This window comes from Schistocerca gregaria, chromosome 4, assembly GCF_023897955.1.
Source record: "Schistocerca gregaria isolate iqSchGreg1 chromosome 4, iqSchGreg1.2, whole genome shotgun sequence".
NCBI classification, from domain to species: domain Eukaryota; kingdom Metazoa; phylum Arthropoda; class Insecta; order Orthoptera; family Acrididae; genus Schistocerca; species Schistocerca gregaria.
The window spans coordinates 335,314,637-335,321,590 of NC_064923.1; the positions used below are offsets into that span (position 1 = coordinate 335,314,637).

General features: G+C 50.2%; 9 non-coding genes across 9 annotated transcripts; 2 read left to right on the plus strand and 7 right to left on the minus strand.

Annotated features, from left to right (window-relative positions):
* Positions 1-1,029: 1,029 nt before the first annotated feature.
* On the minus strand, positions 1,030-1,104 carry Trnas-cga (transfer RNA serine (anticodon CGA)). The gene has a single exon. It is a non-coding gene; the product is annotated as a tRNA-Ser (tRNA).
* A 225-nt stretch (positions 1,105-1,329) lies between these two features.
* Trnas-cga (transfer RNA serine (anticodon CGA)) lies at positions 1,330-1,404 on the minus strand. Its single transcript has one exon. It is a non-coding gene; the product is annotated as a tRNA-Ser (tRNA).
* Positions 1,405-1,629: 225 nt separating this feature from the next.
* Trnas-cga (transfer RNA serine (anticodon CGA)) lies at positions 1,630-1,704 on the minus strand. The gene has a single exon. It is a non-coding gene; the product is annotated as a tRNA-Ser (tRNA).
* A 1,125-nt stretch (positions 1,705-2,829) lies between these two features.
* Positions 2,830-2,904, minus strand: Trnas-cga (transfer RNA serine (anticodon CGA)). The gene has a single exon. It is a non-coding gene; the product is annotated as a tRNA-Ser (tRNA).
* A 225-nt stretch (positions 2,905-3,129) lies between these two features.
* Positions 3,130-3,204, minus strand: Trnas-cga (transfer RNA serine (anticodon CGA)). The gene has a single exon. It is a non-coding gene; the product is annotated as a tRNA-Ser (tRNA).
* A 225-nt stretch (positions 3,205-3,429) lies between these two features.
* Positions 3,430-3,504, minus strand: Trnas-cga (transfer RNA serine (anticodon CGA)). The gene has a single exon. It is a non-coding gene; the product is annotated as a tRNA-Ser (tRNA).
* Positions 3,505-4,029: 525 nt separating this feature from the next.
* Trnas-cga (transfer RNA serine (anticodon CGA)) lies at positions 4,030-4,104 on the minus strand. Its single transcript has one exon. It is a non-coding gene; the product is annotated as a tRNA-Ser (tRNA).
* An 801-nt stretch (positions 4,105-4,905) lies between these two features.
* On the plus strand, positions 4,906-4,980 carry Trnas-cga (transfer RNA serine (anticodon CGA)). The gene has a single exon. It is a non-coding gene; the product is annotated as a tRNA-Ser (tRNA).
* A 525-nt stretch (positions 4,981-5,505) lies between these two features.
* Positions 5,506-5,580, plus strand: Trnas-cga (transfer RNA serine (anticodon CGA)). The gene has a single exon. It is a non-coding gene; the product is annotated as a tRNA-Ser (tRNA).
* The last annotated feature ends 1,374 nt before the right edge of the window (positions 5,581-6,954 follow it).

Here is a 6,954-nt window from a genome sequence, read left to right on the forward strand (position 1 = left end):
GAAACGAATTATCTTCGATGTTAAAGCGGAATCCTAACTTTAGACGACGGCCGAAACGTGGGGAAAAAAAGGAATACTGTTGCACGCGAACACGTGGCTATAAGAAACTTCCTAGCAAATTAAAACTGTGTGCCCGACCGAGACTCGAACTCGGGACCTTTGCCTTTCGCGGGCAAGTGCTCTGCCAACTGAGCTACCGAAGCACGACTCACGCCCGGTACTCACAGCTTTACTTCTGCCAGTATCCGTCTCCTACCTTCCAAACTTTACAGAAGCTCTTCTGCGAAACATGCAGAACTAGCACTCCTGAAAGAAAGGATACTGTGGAGACATGGCTTAGCCACAGCCTAGGGGATGTTTCCAGAATGAGATTTTCACTCTGCAGCGGAGTGTGCGCTGATATGAAACTTCCTGGCAAATTAAAACTGTGTGCCCGACCGAGACTCGAACTCGGGACCTTTGCCTTTCGCGGGCAAGTGCTCTACCAACTGAGCTACCAAAGCACGACTCACGCCCGGTACTCACAGCTTTACTTCTGCCAGTATCCGTCTCCTACCTTCCAAACTTTACAGAAGCTCTTCTGCGAAACATGCAGAACTAGCACTCCTGAAAGAAAGGATACTGTGGAGACATGGCTTAGCCACAGCCTGGGGGATGTTTCCAGAATGAGATTTTCACTCTGCAGCGGAGTGTGCGCTGATATGAAACTTCCTGGCAAATTAAAACTGTGTGCCCGACCGAGACTCGAACTCGGGATCTTTGCCTTTCGCAGGCAAGTGCTCTACCAACTGAGCTACCGAAGCACGACTCACGCCCGGTACTCACAGCTTTACTTCTGCCAGTATCCGTCTCCTACCTTCCAAACTTTACAGAAGCTCTTCTGCGAAACATGCAGAACTAGCACTCCTGAAAGAAAGGATACTGTGGAGACATGGCTTAGCCACAGCCTGGGGGATGTTTCCAGAATGAGATTTTCACTCTGCAGCGGAGTGTGCGCTGATATGAAACTTCCTGGCAAATTAAAACTGTGTGCCCGACCGAGACTCGAACTCGGGACCTTTGCCTTTCGCGGGCAAGTGCTCTACCAACTGAGCTACCGAAGCACGACTCACGCCCGGTACTCACAGCTTTACTTCTGCCAGTATCCGTCTCCTACCTTCCAAACTTTACAGAAGCTCTTCTGCGAAACATGCAGAACTAGCACTCCTGAAAGAAAGGATACTGTGGAGACATGGCTTAGCCACAGCCTGGGGGATGTTTCCAGAATGAGATTTTCACTCTGCAGCGGAGTGTGCGCTGATATGAAACTTCCTGGCAAATTAAAACTGTGTGCCCGACCGAGACTCGAACTCGGGACCTTTGCCTTTCGCGGGCAAGTGCTCTACCAACTGAGCTACCGAAGCACGACTCACGCCCGGTACTCACAGCTTTACTTCTGCCAGTATCCGTCTCCTACCTTCCAAAATTTACAGAAGCTCTTCTGCGAAACATGCAGAACTAGCACTCCTGAAAGAAAGGATACTGTGGAGACATGGCTTAGCCACAGCCTGGGGGATGTTTCCAGAATGAGATTTTCACTCTGCAGCGGAGTGTGCGCTGATATGAAACTTCCTGGCAAATTAAAACTGTGTGCCCGACCGAGACTCGAACTCGGGACCTTTGCCTTTCGCGGGCAAGTGCTCTACCAACTGAGCTACCGAAGCACGACTCACGCCCGGTACTCACAGCTTTACTTCTGCCAGTATCCGTCTCCTACCTTCCAAACTTTACAGAAGCTCTTCTGCGAAACATGCAGAACTAGCACTCCTGAAAGAAAGGATACTGTGGAGACATGGCTTAGCCACAGCCTGGGGGATGTTTCCAGAATGAGATTTTCACTCTGCAGCGGAGTGTGCGCTGATATGAAACTTCCTGGCAAATTAAAACTGTGTGCCTGACCGAGACTCGAACTTGGGACCTTTGCCTTTCGCGGGCAAGTGCTCTACCAACTGAGCTACCGAAGCACGACTCACGCCCGGTACTCACAGCTTTACTTCTGCCAGTATCCGTCTCCTACCTTCCAAACTTTACAGAAGCTCTTCTGCGAAACATGCAGAACTAGCACTCCTGAAAGAAAGGATACTGTGGAGACATGGCTTAGCCACAGCCTAGGGGATGTTTCCAGAATGAGATTTTCACTCTGCAGCGGAGTGTGCGCTGATATGAAACTTCCTGGCAAATTAAAACTGTGTGCCCGACCGAGACTCGAACTCGGGACCTTTGCCTTTCGCGGGCAAGTGCTCTACCAACTGAGCTACCAAAGCACGACTCACGCCCGGTACTCACAGCTTTACTTCTGCCAGTATCCGTCTCCTACCTTCCAAACTTTACAGAAGCTCTTCTGCGAAACATGCAGAACTAGCACTCCTGAAAGAAAGGATACTGTGGAGACATGGCTTAGCCACAGCCTGGGGGATGTTTCCAGAATGAGATTTTCACTCTGCAGCGGAGTGTGCGCTGATATGAAACTTCCTGGCAAATTAAAACTGTGTGCCCGACCGAGACTCGAACTCGGGATCTTTGCCTTTCGCAGGCAAGTGCTCTACCAACTGAGCTACCGAAGCACGACTCACGCCCGGTACTCACAGCTTTACTTCTGCCAGTATCCGTCTCCTACCTTCCAAACTTTACAGAAGCTCTTCTGCGAAACATGCAGAACTAGCACTCCTGAAAGAAAGGATACTGTGGAGACATGGCTTAGCCACAGCCTGGGGGATGTTTCCAGAATGAGATTTTCACTCTGCAGCGGAGTGTGCGCTGATATGAAACTTCCTGGCAAATTAAAACTGTGTGCCCGACCGAGACTCGAACTCGGGACCTTTGCCTTTCGCGGGCAAGTGCTCTACCAACTGAGCTACCGAAGCACGACTCACGCCCGGTACTCACAGCTTTACTTCTGCCAGTATCCGTCTCCTACCTTCCAAACTTTACAGAAGCTCTTCTGCGAAACATGCAGAACTAGCACTCCTGAAAGAAAGGATACTGTGGAGACATGGCTTAGCCACAGCCTGGGGGATGTTTCCAGAATGAGATTTTCACTCTGCAGCGGAGTGTGCGCTGATATGAAACTTCCTGGCAAATTAAAACTGTGTGCCCGACCGAGACTCGAACTCGGGACCTTTGCCTTTCGCGGGCAAGTGCTCTACCAACTGAGCTACCGAAGCACGACTCACGCCCGGTACTCACAGCTTTACTTCTGCCAGTATCCGTCTCCTACCTTCCAAAATTTACAGAAGCTCTTCTGCGAAACATGCAGAACTAGCACTCCTGAAAGAAAGGATACTGTGGAGACATGGCTTAGCCACAGCCTGGGGGATGTTTCCAGAATGAGATTTTCACTCTGCAGCGGAGTGTGCGCTGATATGAAACTTCCTGGCAAATTAAAACTGTGTGCCCGACCGAGACTCGAACTCGGGACCTTTGCCTTTCGCGGGCAAGTGCTCTACCAACTGAGCTACCGAAGCACGACTCACGCCCGGTACTCACAGCTTTACTTCTGCCAGTATCCGTCTCCTACCTTCCAAACTTTACAGAAGCTCTTCTGCGAAACATGCAGAACTAGCACTCCTGAAAGAAAGGATACTGTGGAGACATGGCTTAGCCACAGCCTGGGGGATGTTTCCAGAATGAGATTTTCACTCTGCAGCGGAGTGTGCGCTGATATGAAACTTCCTGGCAAATTAAAACTGTGTGCCTGACCGAGACTCGAACTTGGGACCTTTGCCTTTCGCGGGCAAGTGCTCTACCAACTGAGCTACCGAAGCACGACTCACGCCCGGTACTCACAGCTTTACTTCTGCCAGTATCCGTCTCCTACCTTCCAAACTTTACAGAAGCTCTTCTGCGAAACATGCAGAACTAGCACTCCTGAAAGAAAGGATACTGTGGAGACATGGCTTAGCCACAGCCTGGGGGATGTTTCCAGAATGAGATTTTCACTCTGCAGCGGAGTGTGCGCTGATATGAAACTTCCTGGCAAATTAAAACTGTGTGCCCGACCGAGACTCGAACTCGGGACCTTTGCCTTTCGCGGGCAAGTGCTCTACCAACTGAGCTACCGAAGCACGACTCACGCCCGGTACTCACAGCTTTACTTCTGCCAGTATCCGTCTCCTACCATCCAAACTTTACAGAAGCTCTTCTGCGAAACATGCAGAACTAGCACTCCTGAAAGAAAGGATACTGTGGAGACATGGCTTAGCCACAGCCTGGGGGATGTTTCCAGAATGAGATTTTCACTCTGCAGCGGAGTGTGCGCTGATATGAAACTTCGGTAGCTCTGTTGGTAGAGCACTTGCCCGCGAAAGGCAAAGGTCCCGAGTTCGAGTCTCGGTCGGGCACACAGTTTTAATTTGCCAGGAAGTTTCATATCAGCGCACACTCCGCTGCAGAGTGAAAATCTCATTCTGGAAACATCCCCCAGGCTGTGGCTAAGCCATGTCTCCACAGTATCCTTTCTTTCAGGAGTGCTAGTTCTGCATGTTTCGCAGAAGAGCTTCTGTAAAGTTTGGAAGGTAGGAGACGGATACTGGCAGAAGTAAAGCTGTGAGTACCGGGCGTGAGTCGTGCTTCGGTAGCTCAGTTGGTAGAGCATTTGCCTGCGAAAGGCAAAGATCCCGAGTTCGAGTCTCGGTCGGGCACACAGTTTTAATTTGCCAGGAAGTTTCATATCAGCGCACACTCCGCTGCAGAGTGAAAATCTCATTCTGGAAACATCCCCCAGGCTGTGGCTAAGCCATGTCTCCACAGTATCCTTTCTTTCAGGAGTGCTAGTTCTGCATGTTTCGCAGAAGAGCTTCTGTAAAGTTTGGAAGGTAGGAGACGGATACTGGCAGAAGTAAAGCTGTGAGTACCGGGCGTGAGTCGTGCTTCGGTAGCTCAGTTGGTAGAGCACTTGCCCGCGAAAGGCAAAGGTCCCGAGTTCGAGTCTCGGTCGGGCACACAGTTTTAATTTGCCAGGAAGTTTCATATCAGCGCACACTCCGCTGCAGAGTGAAAATCTCATTCTGGAAACATCCCCTAGGCTGTGGCTAAGCCATGTCTCCACAGTATCCTTTCTTTCAGGAGTGCTAGTTCTGCATGTTTCGCAGAAGAACTTCTGTAAAGTTTGGAAGGTAGGAGACGGATACTGGCAGAAGTAAAGCTGTGAGTACCGGGCGTGAGTCGTGCTTCGGTAGCTCAGTTGGCAGAGCACTTGCCCGCGAAAGGCAAAGGTCCCGAGTTCGAGTCTCGGTCGGGCACACAGTTTTAATTTGCCAGGAAGTTTCATATCAGCGCACACTCCGCTGCAGAGTGAAAATCTCATTCTGGAAACATCCCCCAGGCTGTGGCTAAGCCATGTCTCCACAGTATCCTTTCTTTCAGGAGTGCTAGTTCTGCATGTTTCGCAGAAGAGCTTCTGTAAAGTTTGGAAGGTAGGAGACGGATACTGGCAGAAGTAAAGCTGTGAGTACCGGGCGTGAGTCGTGCTTCGGTAGCTCAGTTGGTAGAGCACTTGCCCGCGAAAGGCAAAGGTCCCGAGTTCGAGTCTCGGTCGGGCACACAGTTTTAATTTGCCAGGAAGTTTCATATCAGCGCACACTCCGCTGCAGAGTGAAAATCTCATTCTGGAAACATCCCCCAGGCTGTGGCTAAGCCATGTCTCCACAGTATCCTTTCTTTCAGGAGTGCTAGTTCTGCATGTTTCGCAGAAGAGCTTCTGTAAAGTTTGGAAGGTAGGAGACGGATACTGGCAGAAGTAAAGCTGTGAGTAGCGGGCGTGAGTCGTGCTTCGGTAGCTCAGTTGGTAGAGCACTTGCCCGCGAAAGGCAAAGGTCCCGAGTTCGAGTCTCGGTTGGGCACACAGTTTTAATTTGCCAGGAAGTTTCATATCAGCGCACACTCCGCTGCAGAGTGAAAATCTCATTCTGGAAACGTGGCTATAAGTTTAGAACGAACGACGATTACCACCAGACCACGGGTTTACCCACCATTACATCTCGGAAGTAGACTACGCTTCCTCCTGACAGTTCCGCCTCTTGCAGTGTTGCCAGATTGTGCAGATGGCAGGACTTAGTGTCGTCAAGGGCAGTTGGTTTTACTGGGCACCTTAAGTGAACGACTGGAACTGTGGCGGGCGGCCAGGCGGTCAGTTTTTATGTCGAAGACTGTACATTATTCGCTCTTATAACGGCTTGAACGGTGCAGGGGCCCTTTGACTAGGGTGTCTGAATGTGGGCAGATGAATAGCAGCCCATTGTTCCTGAAGAACCGAAACGGGAGAGGCTAATGATGTTAGACAATCGAATCTGGACTGAAGTCTACGTCTATTCCATTCCAAACCAGTTACAAGGTGTTCAGGTGGGGGCTCTGGACAGAGTAGTCCTTTTCAGAAGCGCTGTTGTCAACAAAAGATTGCCTAACAGATGCTAATTTATGACATGGGTATTGTCATGCTGATGCAGTAATTGTCTACGGACTGTTTCTCTACTGTACTTAACATATAATGCTGTAAATCAGACAGTCCATTGAGATAAATCGCCGGCCGCGGTGGTCTCGCGGTTCTAGGCGCGCAGTCCGGAACCGTGCGACTGCTACGGTCGCAGGTTCGAATCCTGCCTAGGGCATGGATGTGTGTGATGTCCTTAGGTTAGTTAGGTTTAAGTAGTTCTAAGTTCTAGGGGACTAATGACCACAGCAGTTGAGTCCCATAGTGCTCAGAGCCATTTGAACCATTTTTGAGATAAATCCGTTGCTCATGATCCGTGCACTCTTTTCAGGTGATAGGATCTTTGCTCACACCATGTTGGCTGGCCACTTGCCTGTATCTTTTACTAGGGTTCGTCTCAGTATCCTGTAGAATCCACTCCTCCAAACCTGATGTACACACAGTCCACCGCCTCCCAGCACGTTCATCTGTCTGAAAGGATCCATGAT